Source organism: Ambystoma mexicanum, chromosome 9 (genome assembly GCF_040938575.1).
Source record: "Ambystoma mexicanum isolate Mex_15411 chromosome 9, UKY_AmexF1_1, whole genome shotgun sequence".
NCBI lineage: Eukaryota > Metazoa > Chordata > Amphibia > Caudata > Ambystomatidae > Ambystoma > Ambystoma mexicanum.
In genome coordinates, this window is record NC_090931.1 from 1,548,526,363 (window position 1) to 1,548,545,839 (window position 19,477).

The 19,477-nt window shown below is 48.3% G+C and overlaps 1 protein-coding gene across 3 annotated transcripts in view; it reads left to right on the forward strand.

The window, feature by feature from the left end:
* The window catches only part of LOC138489495 (zinc finger protein 154-like), a 355,077-nt gene that overhangs the window by 36,028 nt on the left and 299,572 nt on the right, over positions 1 to 19,477 (forward strand). The window lies entirely within an intron of this gene.

Genomic DNA, 19,477 nt, shown 5'->3' on the forward strand with positions numbered 1-19,477 from the left:
GGGAGGGAGGGAAAGGGAAAAAAAGGAAAGGAATACAAGAAATAAGCATTGTTATGTGTGAAGGAAGAGTGGAAAGCAGTACGTGGAAAGAAGGGCGATGGGGAGAGAAAGGTAAAAGGCACAGATGGTTTGAGGCAGGGAGGAAGAGGGAGATAAAGCATGGATTCTGTCGAAGAATTCCAATCCTGGACCAGCTTTTAAACTGCATCAAACTTGTCACATTTCCCTGCCGGAGCCAGGGCCTGCTAATCACCATTGCAGCTGTTTTTGGAGTTACCCCTGAACTCACATTGGTGGTAGCGTGGGCTGAGTCGAAAGGCTTCCCATAGAGTAATGCTTAAATTAAGCAGTAATAACGTCAAAAAAACCTGCCAACCTAACACATTAAACCAGGGGCCTGCAACCTGTGGCTCTCCAGATGTTTTGGATTATGACTCCCATGATCCCTCACCATTGAGTATGCCAGCTAGGGTTGATGGGAGCTGTAGTCCAAAACATCTGGAGAACCAAAGGTTGCAGACAAATGCGTTAAACTGATTGTTTCTGTTTTTGTTCTTTTATCAAGTGGGACCAGTCGCTCAAACAATCAATCAATCAATCAAGAAAGGGAAGGCAAGAAATAAATACAAGCTAAAAATTAAAGAAGCGCTCTAGCCTTTTAATGGGGGAAGTGACGTATTATGTAAAGCCTGAGGGGCTACTTTTAATCAAAATCGTAATTTAGTGCAGCGAGCTGTTACATGTTGGCTTACACGTAGGTTGCACCTTGCCGCCACATTTTGGTCATTAGCACGGCAGAGTGCAAAGGTTCAGGGCAAAAGGCTGTGTACACTGCCTTTTACCCTGTATTTTTGCACTCCACCGTGTAAAGTGAGTAAACGCTGTCTTGCACCCTCTTACCATGCTCGAATGTCGGGCAGGGTTTAATAGCAATTGTGAACACTGCATAACATGCCTGTATGGCGCATAAAGCTGGCGGACCCCATAGGGATCTCCAACATTTGCGCCGGCATTAAAATGCATGCTGGCGCAAATCCTGGAGCATTTGTATGGTGGAGAGGAAGGAAGGCGGCGGAAACTCACGTTGCATTCTGCCCCTCTTCTCCGCTACACTAATGAATAAAAATGGGGGTTGATGTAAGTAACATGCGTCAAAGCCTTGGTTTGGTTTGTTTATTTCTAGAGCGCACCGAGCCCAGAGGCATTTTACGCAGGGCTTTTACATATGTTTCTTACGTTACGTCCCCATGAACATGAGGTCCTGAGTATCCTGTTTGTTAAGGAGTAGAAAGACAGTTACATGCATTAAACATGTCTGTGATGAATCCGGCGGATTCATCACTGATTCCCTGGCATTGACCTCCTCCCAAGTGGCCAGGGGACGGCGGCCACATGGAAAAGAGATAAAGAATGGACATAGTGGAAAAGGGGAGTTTAAATCACAAACCACCCCTATTCTAGAAAGTGAATATACACAGTGCAAATAATTGAGAAGCAGAGAAAGGATAACATATCAAAGGGATACATTATCCAACATTATATATGAACAGCTTTTGGTATGAGTAACGACCTTCAATGAATCAGAAGTCCTGGAAGCAGAGTACACCAGGCAGTCACTAGTGTGTGAAACGGACGTCCTGGCAGGAGAGTACACCAGGCAGTCTCAAGTGTGTGAAACAGAACTCCTGCCAGGGGATTATACCACAGAATTGAAAAGGATTGTGTTAAGAAAGAAGAAAACCACACCACCTGAGAGAGAGAAATACTGGGTGTCCTGAAGGAAACCAAAACTGTGTAAAGCCAGACAGTTTCTATGGACAAGTGTGGTAGTTGGCCAAGAGAGGCCTAAAGAACATTCGTGCATCAATAACTCAAGGAGTAAAAAAGAATCCTGGGGAAGGGAACTACCCTCTGGATCCAAGACTTTCTGCCCTGAGAAACCTTTTTTTGTTTGTAGCATTTATTCATCCTTTATGAACACTTTTCTGAACCTTCCAAGGTTGAAGACTTTTCCCCTTTGCACCTTTTGTGTTTAGTTTTAGTGTGATTGTAAGAATAGAACTTTGGACACCGGACAGTTTTGATTTTGACATCCTGGCATGGACAGATCATTAGTCTTGGTTTAGGTAGGGTCATTCCTCGTAGAGCAGGGTCGGAGCGGCCCTTGGTTTAGGGAGGGACATTTCTCTGAGAGCAGGGTCGGAGCGGCCCTTGGTTTAGGGTGGGGCATTTCTCTTAGGGCAGGATGGGAGAGGCCCTTGGTTTTGGTTTAGGGAGGGACATTTCTCTTAGAACAGGGTGGGAGAGGCCCTTGGTTTAGGGAGGGGCATTTCTCTTAGAGCAGGGTGGGAGAGGCCCTTGGTTTTGGTTTAGGGAGGGGCATTTCTCTTAGAGCAGGGTGGGAGAGGCCCTTGGTTTTGGTTTAGGGAGGGGCATTTCTCTTAGAGCAGGGTGGGAGAGGGTTTTGGTTTAGGGAGGGACATTTCTCTTAGAGCAGGGTGGGGGAGGCCCTTGGTTTTGGTTTAGGGAGGGACATTTCTCTTAGAGCAGGGTCGGAGCGCCCCTTGGTTTAGGGAGGGGCATTTCTCTTAGAGCAGGGTGGGAGAGGCCCTTGGTTTAGGGAGGGGCATTTCTCTTAGAGCAGGGTGGGAGAGGCCCTTGGTTTTGGTTTAAGGAGGGGCATTTCTCTTAGAGCAGGGTGGGATCGGCCCTTGGTTTAGGGAGGGACATTTCTCTTAGGGCAGGGTGGGAGAGACCCTTGCTTTTGGTTTAGGGAGAGGCATTTCTCTTAGAGCAGGGTGGGAGAGGTCCTTGGTTTAGGGAGGGACATTTCTCTTAGAGCAGGGTGGGAGAGGCCCTTGGTTTAGGGAGGGACATTTCTCTTAGAGCAGGGTGGGAGAGGCCCTTGGTTTTGGTTTAGGGAGGGACATTTCTCTTAGAGCAGGGTGGGAGAGGCCCTTGGTTTTGGTTTAGGGAGAGGCATTTCTCTTAGAGCGAGGCATTTCTCTTAGAGCAGGGTCGGAGAGGCCCTTGGTTTTGGTTTAGGGAGGGGCATTTCTCTTAGAGCAGGGTGGGAGCGGCCCTTGGTTTTGGTTTAGGGAGGAGCATTTCTCTTAGAGCAGGGTGGGAGAGGCCCTTGGTTTTGGTTTAGGGAGGGGCCATTTCTCTGAGAGCAGGGTGGGAGAGGGCCTTGGTTTTGGTTTGGTGAGGGACATTTCTCTGAGAGTAGCGTGGGAGAGGTTCTTGGTTTTGGTTTAGGGAGGGGCATTTCTCTTAGAGCAGGGTGGGAGAGGCCCTTGGTTTAGGGAGGGGCATTTCTCTTAGAGCAGGGTGGGAGAGGCCCTTGGATTTGGTTTAGGGTGGGGCATTTCTGTTAGAGCAGGGTGGGAGAGGTCCTTGGATTTGGTTTAGGGAGGGGCATTTCTCTTAGAGCAGGGTGGGATCGGCCCTTGGTTTTGGTTTAGGGAGGGACATTTCTCTTAGAGCAGGGTCGGAGAGGCCCTTGGTTTTGGTTTAGGGAGGAGCATTTCTCTTAGAGCAAGTTGGGAGAGACCCTTGGTTTTGGTTTAGGAAGGGGCATTTCTCTTAGAGCAGGGTCAGAGAGGCCCTTGGTTTAGGGAGGGACATTTCTCTTAGAGCAGGGTGGGAGAGGCCCTTAGTTTAGGGAGGGGCATTTCTCTTAGAGCAGGGTGGGAGAGGCCCTTGGTTTTGGTTTAAGGAGGGGCATTTCTCTTAGAGCAGGGTGGGAGAGGCCCTTGGTTTTGGTTTAGGGAGGGGCATTTCTCTTAGAGCAGGGTTGGAGCAGCCCTTGGTTTTGGTTAAGGGAGGGGCATTTCTCTTGGAGCAGGGTGGGAGAGGTCCTTGGTTTAAGGAGGGGCATTTCTCTTAGAGCAGGGTGGGAGAGGCCCTTGGTTTTGGTTTAGGGAGAGGCATTTCTCTTAGAGCAGGGTGGGAGAGGCCCTTGGTTTTGGTTTAGGGAGGGGCATTTCTCTTCGATCAGGGTGGGAGAGGCCCTTGGTTTTGGTTTAGGGAGGGGTATTTCTCTTAGAGCAGGATGGGAGAGGCCCTTGGTTTAGGGAGGGACATTTCTCTTAGAGCAGGGTGGGAGAGGCCCTTGGTTTTGGTTTAGGGAGGGGCATTTCTCTGAGAGCAGGGTTGGAGAGGCCCTTGGTTTTGGTTTAGGGAGGGGCATTTCTCTTAGAGCAGGGTGGGGGAGGCCCTTGCTTTTGCTTTAGGGAGGGACATTTCTCTTAGAGCAGGTTCGGAGCGGCCCTTGGTTTTGGTTTAGGGAGGGACATTTCTCTTAGAGCAGGGTGGGATCGGCCCTTGGTTTTGGTTTAGGGAGGGCCATTTCTCTTAGAGCAGGGTGGGAGAGGCCCTTGGTTTTGGTTTAGGGAGGGGCATTTCTCTTAGAGCAGGGTGGGGGAGGCCCTTGGTTTTAGAAGGGGCATTTCTCTTAGAGCAGGATCGGAGCGGCCCTTGGTTTTGGTTTAGGGAGGGACATTTCTCTTAGAGCAGGGTGGGACAGGCCCTTGGTTTTGGTTTAGGGAGGGCCATTTCTCTTACTATCTCTTTCAACACCACGCCTTTTATAAGCCAGGAATGGTACTCACGAATCTTCGAGTTTTATCAGGATGTTTGGAGAGTAGAGAGACGTCCCCCCGGGAGTCCAGAGACCGTGAGTAGTACTCTGTGCACCCAGGGGGCCACCCCCTGGGAAACCCTCGTGGGGACGAAAACCCAGAATCAGACAGGTTCCGATTGTGTAGAACGGTAGTCCGCAGGATCAATGAAGAAGTAGAATAGTAAGCTTGCTGTTCACTTGACGACTGGATGTGGAATACGAATAATCCAAGGTAAGTTGCTGGGGAGGAACCCAATAATACCAGGAGAAGGAAAACGGACACTCGAGAGACGAGACTCCAGAGAAAGAAGAGGCGAAAGAAACAAAGTGACAGCAGGAGGAGAGGAGCCGAGGGTGAGAGAGGCCGACGGCGGAAGAAGGAAAGAAGCAGCGAGAAGTAAGTGAAACAGAAACGGTGAGCACAGGAGTGGCAGAAGCCGGAGCGGAGTAAAAGATGCCGAGCGGGGCTAGGAGTTGCTAGCACGGCAAGCCGTGTGGAAAAAGAAACAGCGAACGGCCAAGGTTGGCAGACGCTGAGCGGAGAAAAGACGCTGCTAGCAGCTAGCAGGGCAAAAGCCGAGCGGGGAAACAGAAACAGCGAACGGCCAAGTTGGCAGATGCTGTGAGGAGAAAGGTGCTGTGAGCAGCTAGCACGGCAAGCCGAGCGGGGAAAAGCGCCGCAAGGCAAGGGGCGGCAGAAGCCGAACTGAAGAAAGTAAAATGAAATACGAGTGAAAGGACTGCTGGAAAGCACAGAACCAAGGGTTAGGGAGCAATGCATACACGGGAACGAGTAGCAACGCAGAGTGTGTTAGTGATTCTGTGTATAAGTAGGAGTGATCAGGTGGAAACTGAGTACGAGAACTAGACCTGTACTGTTAGGTAGTAGAAACGTGATCCAACAGGCGCCATCTTGAATTCCACTGTCTGCGCCGATGATGGTGAATCTTCCAGTGTTTCCAAAGACTTCTAGGGGTTTTCCTAACAGTATGCCCCTCCCGTGGGGTGGAAGGTCTGGGTTTCCACGGTTGAGACCTGTGGAATCGGCGCACCAATGTAGGTGCATGAACTGCAGAAGCTGGTTCCCAAGTCCTGTCAGATGGTCCATAACCTTTCCAATCTATGAGATATTGAAGAATTCCCCGATGGTATCTGGAATCCGCTATGGCTGATACTTCATATTCTTGTCCTTCAGAGGAGTCAATAGGCAATGGTTTGTTTCTTTCTTGTCTTTGGAACCTGTCTGAAACATTGGCCTTTAGCTGAGAGACGTGGAAGACATTATGTATCCTAGACCAGGAAGGAGGTAACTGAAGGCGATATGCCACCTTCCCTACTGCTCCGGAAACCGTAAATGGACCAAAAAATTTGGGGGACAGTTTAGTAGGTATCAGTCTTTTTGGGAGGTATCGAGAGGACAACCATACCAAATCCCCTTGATGGTAAGTAGGTTCTTGGGATCTTCGCTTGTCTGCTTGTTTTTTAGTCTTTTCTTGTGTTTCCTTGAGAGCTGTACGAGCCAGGGCATGTCCAGACTGAATGTTGGCCACCAATTCTTCTACTGCAGGAGAGTTGGTAATTCTGGGAGGAGTGGTAGGGATTATTACAGGATGATATCCGTAGGTACAGTAGAAAGGAGACATTTTGGTAGCAGAATGTTGAGAATTATTGTACGCTATTTCCGCATAGGGAAGGAAGTCATCCCAGTTGTCTTGGGTAGCCGAAATGAAGCATCTAAGGTATTGTTCCAAAGACTGGTTCAGCCTCTCTGTCTGACCGTTAGATTGTGGATGATATCCCGAGGTCAGATCTCGTTGTATTCCTAAGGATTGGCATAGATTCTTCCAGAATGTCGATATATAGTGTGGTCCCCTATCGGAGATGATGTTTTTGGGGAGTCCATGCAATCGGAATATTGTCCGTAAGAAACAGGATGCCATCTGAGCTGCTGTTGGGAGTTTTTTCATGGGTATAAAGTGTGCCATCTTGGTCATTGAATCCACCGTCACCATTATAGTGGTATTATTATTTGAAGGTGGTAGGTCTACAATAAAATCTGTAGAAATTTTTTCCCAAGGTTGGTCGGGTAGAGCGGGTTGGACCAGTTTTCCTACTGGGAGCCTCCTTGGTGTCTTTTCTTGCAGACATATGACACACGACGAAACGTAGTCTTTAACGTATGCAGATAAGGTGGGCCACCAAAAATGACGGCTGATCAGTTCTTGAGTGTTGGCTATTCCTCTGTGACCTGCTACTTTGTGATCGTGGCGCATGTGTAATACTTGCTGTCTTAGGTTTTCTGTAGGCACAAACAGACTAGTGCCATAGTAATATAGACCATGTTCTTCCTGAAGCTGGTAGTTCTGGATATCACTATCCTTTATGTCTTTTATTTGACTGCGGACATCTTGGAGAAATGAAGAGACTACAAAAACAAAAGTAGTTTGCGGAAATATCTTCTCCTTAACTGTACAGTCTTCTGTTTGTAGACTGCGAGACAAGGCATCAGCCATTTGGTTACAGGTGCCAGGAATGTGGGTGATCTGAAAGTCAAAAGAAGAGAAGAAATAGGCCCATCGGGCTTGTCGGCTGTTTTGGCACTCAAAATTCTGAAGGACTTTAAGGTTCCTGTGGTCGGTTCTGATAGTTACGGGATGTCTTGCTCCTACTAGAAGATGTCTCCATTCTTGGCATGCCTTCTTAATGGCGAGTAATTCGTTTTCCAGAACCGTGTAGTTTTGTTCCGCGGAAGTCAAGGTTTTCGACATATAGGCAATGGGATGCTCTTTGCCGCTAAGAGAAGTCTGTTTCAAGACCGCTCCTATAGCCGAATGAGAAGCATCAGTCTCTAGAAGGAATGGTTTGGTTTGGTCCGGCAGTCTAAGGATGGGAGCGGATGAAAAGGCAGACTTAAGTTCGTCGAAGGCTTGTTGTGTCTCCATAGAGCACACATATTTCCTTCCTTTCTGTAGAAGTGTAGTCAATGGTTTGATGACTTTGGAGAAGTTGGGTATAAATTTCCGGTAGAAATTCGCAAAGCCAACAAACCTTTGGATTTCTTTGACTCCTTGTGGAGCCTTCCAATGCAAAATGGCTTGTACCTTGTGGGGGTCCATGGAAGCCCCTTCTTTGGAAAGAATAAAGCCCAAATAAGGTATCTTTTCTTGATGAAACGAGCATTTCTCTAATTTGGCGAAAAGGTGATTGTCTTGTAGGCGATGTAGTACCTCTGAAACATGAGAGATGTGCTCCTGTAGATTGGTAGAAAAGATCAATATATCGTCAAGATATACGATCAGTGAATGAAGTAATAAATCCGAAAACAAGTGGTCAACGAATCTTTGGAAAACTGATGGAGCATTGGCCAGGCCGAAAGGCATAACGTGATATTCGTAATGCCCAAAAGGGGTGCGGAATGCCGTCTTCCACTCGTCTCCGCTTTTGATCCGAATCAAATGATAAGCGCCTCTCAGGTCCAGTTTGGTGAAAATGGAGGCACCCCTTACCGCTTCTAAAATATCTTGAATCAAAGGCAAAGGATATCGATCCTTGTAGGTGACCCTATTTAACCCCCTATAATCAATGCACGGTCTCCGCTCCTTGCAGTCTTTTTTCGGTATGAAAAACAAGGATGCTCCAGCTGGACTTTTTGATTCAGTGATAAGTCCGTTGCGTAGGTTTGTCTGAAGATATTCCTTCAGGGCTTCCTTTTCGGGATTAGATAGGGTGTACATCCTTCCAAATGGGATTTGCGCGTCTGGCAGGAGATCTATACTGCAATCGTCTCTCCGGTGCGGAGGCAGTTCCTTGAATTCCTCATTAGAGAATTCTTTACGGTACTTGTGGTAACATTCCGGTAACAATTTCAGATTTAGCACTACTGCATTAGAGTTCTGAGAGATTACAGGTGCATTGGAGGTGTGTATACCAGTTGTACCGTTATGCTGACATGTGGAGATACAGTATTCTGATCCCAGAAACATGGTTCCAGCTTTCCAATTGATATAGGGATTGTGTTTAGCCAACCAAGGTATTCCCAGGATTACCGGGTAGTGAGCTGCCTTAATGAGATCAAAGATCACTTCCTCTTCATGGGAAGATATCCTCATTGTGAGGACGGAGGTATTGGCTCGTATAGGTCCAGAGGATAAGGATTCTCCATCTACTCCTTCGACTGGGATAGGTAGTTCCTTAGCCATATGGGGTATCTTGTTCTTGTAAGCCCAATCGGTATCCATAAAAAGACCCGCGGCTCCGCAATCTACAAGAGCTGGAACGTTTTCGAGGGAAACATCATTGAATCGGAGTGTTACCGGTAAAACCACCATTTGAGTAGAATTAGCCACTCCGTTGAGGGAACTCGGAGTTCCATGCCCGTTCATGGTTCCCTTTATGAACGGGTGAAGGCGTTTCCCGAACGGCGGGGAGGGACTAGATTACAGTCCTTCAAAACATGCTTGTCCGAACCACAATACATACAGAGACCCAGAGAGCGTCTTCTGTTTCTCTCTTCTGAGGTAAGAGGACCTCTGGTGATTCCTATTTGCATAGGTTCTTCCTCATGGGTTCGTGAGGTCTTGGTAAATTCGCTTCGTACAGTTGGAGGAGGTCCTTTGGCTTTTCCCTTCTTCCTTTCTAAGTTCCTTTCTTGGATTCGATAATCCATCTGTAGAACGAGTGTAATCATCTCTGCAAGGTTATGCGGGCAAGGTACCCGAGACAGTTCGTCCTTCAAGTCTTCGTTTACGTTTCTCCTAAAAATAGTAATGAGAGCGTCATCTGCCCAGGCGGTTTCATGTGCCAGTTGCTTGAACTGTGTGATGTACGCCAGAATTTCCATTGTTCCTTGTTTCAGGTCTAAGAGGTTTTCTTGTGCCGAGACCACTAATTCTCTGCGTCCAAACATGGCCTGTATGCTATTGGAGAATCCGGCTAGAGAGTCTAAGAGTTGATTGTTAGTGGTCACCAAGGGTGTGGCCCAAGCCAGAGCACTCCCTGATAGGTTGGATATCATGAAGCTGACCTTGGATCGGTCATTAGGAAAAAAGGCCGGTTTCAATGTAAATTGTACCGTACAAGAGTCAATGAATTCTTTTAGCTTTTTGGGATTGCCGTCATATTTCCCCATAGGGAGGGGTCCTGGATGCAGTTCGATTCTTGAGTGTACTACTTGGCGAAGCATGGTGTTTTCATTGCGCAGGGTTTGCATTTCGGTATTGAGATTTTGTACAGCTGCTACGAGCTGCTGTATCTGTTGCTCCATGGTGTTGCTATCTCTTACTATCTCTTTCAACACCACGCCTTTTATAATCCAGGAATGGTACTCACGAATCTTCGGGTTTTATCAGGATGTTTGGAGAGTAGAGAGACGTCCCCCCGGGAGTCCAGAGACCGTGAGTAGTACTCTGTGCACCCAGGGGGCCACCCCCTGGGAAACCCTCGTGGGGAAGAAAACCCAGAATCAGACAGGTTCCGATTGTGTAGAACGGTAGTCCGCAGGATCAATGAAGAAGTAGAATAGTAAGCTTGCTGTTCACTTGACGACTCGATGTGGAATACGAATAATCCAAGGTAAGTTGCTGGGGAGGAACCCAATAATACCAATAATAACTCCTCTCCTCCTCCCCAATAATGGGGAGGAGGAGAGGAGCCGAGGGTGAGAGAGGCCGACGGCGGAAGAAGGAAAGAAGCAGCGAGAAGTAAGTGAAACAGAAACGGTGAGCACAGGAGTGGCAGAAGCCGGAGCGGAGTAAAAGATGCCGAGCGGGGCTAGGAGTTGCTAGCACGGCAAGCCGTGTGGAAAAAGAAACAGCGAACGGCCAAGGTTGGCAGACGCTGAGCGGAGAAAAGACGCTGCGAGCAGCTAGCAGGGCAAAAGCCGAGCGGGGAAACAGAAACAGCGAACGGCCAAGTTGGCAGATGCTGTGAGGAGAAAGGTGCTGTGAGCAGCTAGCACGGCAAGCCGAGCGGGGAAAAGTGCTGCAAGGCCAGGGGCGGCAGAAGCCGAACTGAAGAAAGTAAAATGAAATACGAGTGAAAGGACTGCTGGAAAGCACAGAACCAAGGGTTAGGGAGCAATGCATACACGGGAACGAGTAGCAACGCAGAGTGTGTTAGTGATTCTGTGTATAAGTAGGAGTGATCAGGTGGAAACTGAGTACGAGAACTAGACCTGTACTGTTAGGTAGTAGAAACGTGATCCAACAGGCGCCATCTTGAATTCCACTGTCTGCGCCGATGATGGTGAATCTTCCAGTGTTTCCAAAGACTTCTAGGGGTTTTCCTAACAATTTCTCTTAGAGCAGGGTGGGAGAAGCCCTTAGTTTTGGTTTAGGGATGGACATTTCTCTTAGAGCAGGGTCGGAGCGGCCCTTGGTTTAGGGAGGGACATTTCTCTTAGGGCAGGGTGGGACAGGCCCTTGGTTTTGGTTTAGGGAGGGCCATTTCTCTTAGAGCAGGGTGGGAGAAGCCCTTAGTTTTGGTTTAGGGATGGACATTTCTCTTAGAGCAGGGTCGGAGCGGCCCTTGGTTTAGGGAGGGACATTTCTCTTAGGGCAGGGTGGGAGAGGGCCTTGGTTTTGGTTTAGGGAGGGGCATTTCTCTTAGAGCAGGGTGGGAGAGGGCCTTGGTTTTGGTTTAGGGAGGGACATTTCTCTTAGAGCAGGGTGGGACAGGCCCTTGGTTTTGGTTTAGGGAGGGACATTTCTCTTAGAGCAGGCCGAGAGAAGCCCTTAGTTTTGGTTTAGGGATGGACATTTCGCTTAGAGCAGGGTGGGATCGGCCCTTGGTTTTGGTTTAGGGAGGGGCATTTCTCTTAGAGCAGGGTGGGAGATACCCTTGGTTTTGGTTTAGGGAGGGACATTTCTCTTAGAGCAGGGTCGGAGCGGCTCTTGGTTTAGGGAGGGACATTTCTCTTAGAGCAGGGTGGGAGAGGCCCTTGGTTTTGGTTTAGGGAGGGGCATTTCTCTTAGAGCAGGGTGGGAGAGGCCCTTGGTTTTGGTTTAGGGAGGGGCATTTCTCTTAGAGCAGGGTGGGGGGAGGCCCTTGGTTTTGGTTTAGGGAGGGGCATTTCTCTTAGAGCAGGGTGGGAGAGGCCCTTGGTTTTGGTTTAGGGAGGGGCATTTCTCTTAGAGCAGGGTGGGAGAGGCCCTTGGTTTTGGTTTAGGGAGGGGCATTTCTCTTAGAGCAGGGTGGGAGAGGCCCTTGGGTTTGGTTTAGGGAGGGGCATTTCTCTTAGAACAGGGTGGGAGAGGCCCTTGGTTTAGGGAGGGGCATTTTTCTTAGAGCAGGGTCGGAGCGGCCTTTGGTTTAGGGAGGGACATTTCTCTTAGGGCAGGGTGGGAGAGACCCTTGCTTTTGGTTTAGGGAGGGGCATTTCCCTTAGAGCAGGGTGGGAGAGGCCCTTGGTTTTGGTTTAGGGAGGGACATTTCTCTTAGAGCAGGGTGGGAGAGGCCCTTGGTTTTGGTTTAGGGAGGGGCATTTCTCTTAGAGCAGGGTGGGAGAGGTCCTTGGATTTGGTTTAGGGTGGGGCATTTCTCTTAGAGCAGGGTGGGAGCGGCCCTTGGTTTTGGTTTAGGGAGGGACATTTCTCTTAGAGCAGGGTGGGAGAGGCCCTTGGTTTTGGTTTAGGGTGGGGCATTTCTCTTAGAGCAGGGTGGGAGAGGCCCTTGGTTTTGGTTTAGGGAGGGACATTTCTCTTAGAGCAGGGTGGGAGAGGCCCTTGGGTTTGGTTTAGGGAGGGGCATTTCTCTTAGAGCAGGGTGTGAGCGGCCCTTGGTTTTAGTTTAGGGAGGGCCATTTCTCTTAGAGCAGGGTGGGAGAGGCCCTTGGTTTTGGTTTAGGGAGGGGCATTTTCCTTAGAGCAGGGTGGGAGAGGCCCTTGGTTTTGGTTTAGGGAGGGACATTTCTCTTAGAGCAGGGTGGGAGAGGCCCTTGGTTTAGGGAGGGGCATTTCCCTTAGAGCAGGGTGGGAGAGGCCCTTGGTTTTGGTTTAGGGAGGGGCATTTCTCTTAGAGCAGGGTGGGAGAGGTCCTTGGATTTGGTTTAGGGAGGGACATTTCCCTTAGAGCAGGCTGGGAGAGGCCCTTGGTTTTGGTTTAGGGAGGGGCATTTCTCTTAGAGCAGGGTGGGAGAGGTCCTTGGATTTGGTTTAGGGAGGGACATTTCTCTTAGAGCAGGGTGGGAAGGCCCTTGGGTTTGGTTTAGGGAGGGACATTTCTCTTAGAGCAGGGTGGGAGAGGCCCTTGGTTTTGGTTTAGGGAGGGGCATTTCCCTTAGAGCAGGGTGGGAGAGGCCCTTGGTTTTGGTTTAGGGAGGGGCATTTCCCTTAGAGCAGGGTGTGAGCGGCCTTTGGTTTTGGTTTAGGGAGGGGCATTTCTCTCAGGGCAGGGTCAGAGAGGCCTTTTCCCAACCCCTTTTTATTTTCAATGAGTCTTTAACCCAAAACATGGTAAACTTGTGTCAGAGTTTCATTCCTGACTCCTCACATGTCCATCGGCCAATTCATGCACAAATACAAAGACTAGTTTCTAAATGAAAGGGAATATTATGTTTGAATCATTCTCTGTATTAACTGTGGAAAATCGCAATAAATCTGGTCGCTGGCATTTGGGGCAAGTTTGAGTTGGTTCCAGCAAGCTTAGTGGTCTGCTGCCTTCTCATGAAATAATTCTTAATTTCCCCCTCCTTATCCTCCCCATCATGTCAGTGGTCATTTCCCCTCCTTATCTCAGCATCATGTCCAGGATCATTTCCCCTCCTTATCCTCCACATCATGTCCGGAGTCATTTCCCCCTCCTTATCCTCAGCATCCTGTCAATGGTCATTTCCCGCTCCTTATCCTCAGCATCATGTCAGTGGTGATTTCCCCCTCATAATCCTCCCCATCATGCGCATGGCCTCACAGTGTTTCTAACGTCACTGAGTGTCAGAATGTACCAAAGTATTAACTGAAAAGGATACAATACTCAAAAGGATACAGGAGGTAGAGTCTTCCGGATCCCTGTTCACCCGACTTGATAGTCGTGAAGTCAACAAAGACCTTCCAAATGATACAACCCTCTGGCTGATAAAACAGGCAGAGCGATGGATCACTGGAAAGGGCGTGGGTAAGGTATAGTAATCCAGCCTAGGACAAATTAAAGTATCATGAATAACTGCTCCAACCTGAGTATGATGAATTAGATAATGACAGGAATGATCACACTGACCTGTATCTCTGGGTAGAATAATCCAGAAGTCTCTTGATGGATTTGAAATGAAGAACAAAACGACAGGGAAGGGAAAATTAGTAAGGGAGACTTATCCCGAACGGAACGAGGCTCACGCTAGATACGGGTTGAATTCACCACAGGATAGCGTCCAAAGTTCAGTTCAAAGTCACTTCCAATAATCCTTGAAAGGCTTCCTTCCCACTTTAGGGATCAATCCTTCTGTTAATTCCACAGATGCAGGAGTTAGAAAAAAATAGCTTTTGAAGACAACGTGCGCGTGTGGATTTACACGCGGGCAGGATTAACGCAGCCTTGGCCCGCCGCACTTGAAGACAAAGAGCGCGTGTGGATTCTACACGCGGGCAGGATTCACGCAGCCTTGGCCAGCCGCGTGTGAAGACAAAGAGCGCGTGTGGATTCTACACGCGGGCAGGATTCTCGCAGCCTTGGCCAGCCGCGTGTGAAGACAAAGAGCGCGTGTGGATTCTACACGCGGGCAGGATTCACGCAGCCTTGGCCAGCCGCGTGTGAAGACAAAGAGCGCGTGGGGATTTTACACGCGGGCAGGATTCACGCAGCCTTGGCCAGCCGCGTGTGAAGACAAGGAGCGCGTGTGGATTTTACACGCGGGCAGGATTCACGCAGCCTTGGCTAGCCGCACTTGAAGACGAAGAGCGCGTGTGGGTGGATTTTACACGCGGGCAGGTTTCACGCAGCCTTGGCTAGCCGCACTTGAAGACAAAGAGCGCGTGTGGATTTTACACGCGGGCAGGTTTTACGCAGCCTTAGCCAGGCGCGCTGGGAGACAGAGAACACGTGTGAATTAACACGCGAAGGGATAGCTCCAGGAATCAGCGTGTGGCGGAACACACACTATCGAAGGCCCAAAAGTAGCTGTAGGATTATGCCCGGATGTAGATCAGAGGTTCAGCTACACAATGCCAATAGAGACGATCAGAAGCAGCGAGTGAAGTTTCTACGCTGCTTAAATACGTAATACCGTAGTTCACGTGACGAAGCAAAAGTCACGTGAAGTTAGCGACGTGAATAGTGTAAACGTCGTTTTCCCGGTAACGTATCGAATAGCCTCCATTTGGAGTAGAACGGTCTAGCTGTCCTACGAGCGTAGCGTCCAGCATGCATGACAGTGCCATCCTCCAAAGGGACGACCTCTCCCCTTCTTGTGTGAAAGCGCTTCAATAAAGCAGGAGCATGAATGTTGGAAAGAGGTTCCCAGGACCTATCTTCGGGACCATAGCCCTTCCAGTCCACCAGATAATATGGTCTACCAGAACGGAGTTTCATATCCAGTATGTCTTGTACCTCGTATTCATCAGACCCCCGCACGGAAATAGCAACAGGCCGTACAGGCAGTCTAGTAGTGTCAGAGAATGGCTTAATGAGCGAGACGTGGAATACAGGATGCACCCGCCATCGTTGTGGCAAAGCCAGATGTACAGCAGCAGGATTAAGAACATGGAGCACTACATACGGACCGATGTATCTAGGCAACAATTTCTTTTTGCCTGGAATTCTTAAGTTCTTAGTGGATAGCCAGACTTTCATCCCAGCCTTATAGACAGGTGCGGATACCCTATGAGCATCGGCATAGAACTTGTCACATCGTTTAGCCTGCTCCAATTGCTGCTTCACCTTTCTTTGTAATCTCTTCAGATCACGAAGAGTACGGCCTGCGGCAGGCGTGTCCAGGGATAGACCGGAATCCAGAGGTATTGATCGGGGGTGTTGTCCATAGAGAGCATAGAATGGTGAAGTGCCTATGGCACTATGATAAGAGTTGTTATAGGCGAATTCAGCCGCCGGCAGTACCGTGAGCCAATCCGATTGGTATTGCAAACACAGACACCGCAGATATTGTTCCATAGTACAATTGACCCTTTCAGTCTGTCCGTCGGTTTGAGGATGATAAGCGCTGGACATTCTATCATCAATTAGTAAGGCAGATGTTAAAGCTCTCCAAAAGCGTGACGCAAACTGAGAGCCCCTGTCAGTAATGATTACTGATGGTAGACCAAAGAAACGAAATATATGTTGGATGAATAGTTCAGCCAGAACAGTAGCAGTTGGTAAACCGATACAAGGAATAAATAGAGCCAATTTAGTGAAATAATCCACTACAACCCATAGGGTATCATATCCCTGATTTGGGGGGAGTTCTACCACAAAGTCCATAGATATCATGTCCCATGGTTTGTTAGGGACAGGCAGGGATTGGAGTAAGCCCACTGGTTTACCAGGAGTATTTTTACATTGGATACATACAGAACAAGAAGATACATAGTTTATAACGTCTTTTGCCATGGATGGCCACCAGCACCACCTTTTGAGCAGGTCCAGTGTTTTCTTCCGTCCAGGATGGGCTGCAATCAAGGAATCATGATTCCATTTGAGGGCTTTATTCCGCATTGAAGGAGTTGGTAGATAAAGTACTCCTTGTGTGAATGGTAAACCGTTATGCACGTCCAGATTCATATCCTGGACTACTTGTGGATTATTATTTACCCACTCTAGTATTTCGGTTTTTAAGGATGGTTGAACCGAACAACTACAAATCACATGATCTGCCAACAGCTGGATCTGTACTTGTTTTTCTTCCTGCGCCTCTTTACTCATACGGGACAAAGCGTCCGACTTAACATGTTCTCGGGCAGGACGATAGGTGACCTGGAAATCGTATTGGGCAAAAAAGACATGCCATCTGGCCTGACGGGCCGTAAGGCATTTCATGGATTTGAATGCTTGGAGATTTCTATGGTCAGAGTACACCAACACCTGTTGTTTGGCCCCAAGAAGATGATGACACCATTCTCGGAAAGCATCTTTGATAGCCAGTAGTTCCCGCTCAGTAACGGTGTAGTTCCGTTCATATGAGGTGAGTTTACGAGAGAAGAAAGCCACTGGGTGTTCCTCCTTGGTTTCTGTGCAAACTTGTGAGAGCACTGCGCCAATAGCGACACTGGATGCATCCGCTTCAACGACAAACTGGCGATCAGGATCCGGATGTTGAAGCACGGGTGCAGTGGTAAATGCTTCCTTCAGCTTTTCGAATGCTGCTTGGGCATGTTGGTTCCAACAGAAAGGTTCTTTGGAACTAGTTAAAGCCGTCAAAGGAGCTACTGTTTTGGAAAAGGAATGGATAAATCTGCGATAGAAATTCGCAAAGCCCAAGAAAGACTGTAGTGACTTGACGTTATGTGGAATCGGCCAATTCAAGACGGCCTTTACCTTGGAACGACTCATTCGAGCACCTAGATTGGTAATGTCGTAGCCAAGGAATTCCACTTCCTGTGAATGAAAGACACATTTTTCGGCTTTCACATAAAGATGGTTCTCCCTAAGTCTTTGTAGGACTGTAGAACATGTCTGACGTGTTCCGATAAAGATGATGAGTAGATCAAAATGTCGTCCAGATAGACAACCACAAATTGGTCCATTATGTCTCTGAATATATCATTCATGAAGAATTGAAATGTGGCGGGAGCATTGCACAGACCAAAAGGCATCACCAAATATTCGTAAAGACCATACCGTGTCTTAAAAGCGGTCTTCCATTCGTCGCCTTCACGAATGCGAACCAAATTGTATGCACCTCGCAAGTCCAATTTGGTGAAATAACTGGAAGTGCCTAACTGATCCAACAGAACGTTTATTAGTGGTAAGGGGTATTGGTTTTTGATGGTGACATCATTAAGTGCCCTGTAATCAATGCATGGTCTGAGGTCTCCCTCTTTCTTAGGAACAAAGAATAGAGGAGATGCAGCAGGAGATTGTGAGGGCCGTATAAAGCCCGTTGCTAGCGCTTTGTCAATGTATTCTTTTAACACGACATCTTCTTTAGGTGTTAAAGAATAAACACGGCCTGTAGGAATTTTGGCACCAGGAATCAATTCGATAGGACAGTCGTACTGTCGATGAGGAGGTAATCGTTCTGCCTGGCCTTTATCAAAGACATCAGCATAATCAGCGTATTCGCATGGTATGATATTGTCGCATTGATGTACAACGCTGATAGTAGAATCCTCCACCATAGAGGCCAATATGTGTTGTTTATTTGACACCTCCTGACTGGTAAAGCAATGTTCATTGCAATGAGTCGAAGGATATTGGAGCGATCCCGAAACCCAGTCAACAGCAGGATTGTGAAGGGTTAACCATGCAAGACCAAGTATGATCTCGTACTGCGGAGCAGCAATAACATCGAAGATGATTTCTTCTGAATGGTTATTTGATAACGTCATCTGAACAGGTACCGTCTCCTGGGTTACCATACCAGAAATCAAAACAGATCCGTCCACGGTGTTCACCGTTTCAGGTCTTTTTTTGTTTACAAGGGGTAAGGAACGGTTCTTGGCATAGGTGATGTCTATATAATTGCTGGTGGCTCCAGAATCAACCATGGCCTTGGAAACCACTTCTCGCTCATCACAATGTAACGTCACCTGAACTATTACAGGCGCATGTTTAGGAATGGTACTGGAGTCCGATGAAACACTCGACATAGGGACTCCTGCTAATGTCGAGTTTTGGCGTTTCCCGCACGCTTGATGGGTTTTTTAGGACATGTTGCCAATAAATGCTCGGAAGAACCACAGTACATACATAAGTGGTTTTTTCTTCGGTTCTCCCGTTCTGCATTGGACAATCGGCCTCTCACGGCGCCTATCTGCATGGGTTCAGGGTCGTTAGAGATGACTGGTGGTGTCTCTGACCGCCCCGAGACTGGCATGAAGGGCTTTTTCTCTCCCTTTCGAGCATTCCTTCGGGCGTCGATTTGTAGAACCAAATCGAGCAGCTCTGGGAAACCCGTAGGAACTACAGGAACTGTAGATAAGGCGTCTTTCAGTTCTTCAGAAAGACCCTTGTAAAAAACAGCCGTTTTCTTGCTGTCAGGCCATTGGGTTTCCGCCGTCAGTTGATTGAACCGGGCAACGTAAGACATAAGGGGTTGACTGCCCTGTTGTAGGTTAAGCAACTCTAAATCTGTGGCTTGAGTAGAGTAACGCATGTCAAAGACTTTACTCATAGCAGTCAAGAGATCGTCACAATCGTACAACAAAGGGCTATTAGTTTCCAACAAAGGGTTAGCCCAAGCAGCAGCTGTGCCCCCTAAATGGGAAAGCACGAAGGCTGCTTTTGTGGTTAGATCAGGAAAAGATGTAGGACGGCAAAGAAAATGGAGCCGGCACTGATTTACAAAGGTTCTGTAGGTTTTGGGATCACCCGTGAACCTTTCCGGAGGGGCCAAGGGAAACTGAGTGGGCATAACCACATTAATAGTTTCCTGTGGGGGTGCCGTAATCCCAGAACCAGATGCAGTAGCCATCGGCGCCTGTGCTCCCTGAGGACTACCATGTAGGGCGTCTTGCATAACGTCCATACGGTGCCGCAACATGTCCTGTGCAGTAACCATTTCATTTCTCAAATCGTTGATCAACTGTGTTAAAACAGTTAAAGGATCCGTACCCTCCATGGCTTCTGATTCTGTCAGAATGTACCAAAGTATTAACTGCAAAGGATACAATACTCAAAAGGATACAGGAGGTAGGGTCTTCCGGATCCCTGTTCACCCGACTTGATAGTCGTGAAGTCAACAAAGACCTTCCAAATGATACAACCCTC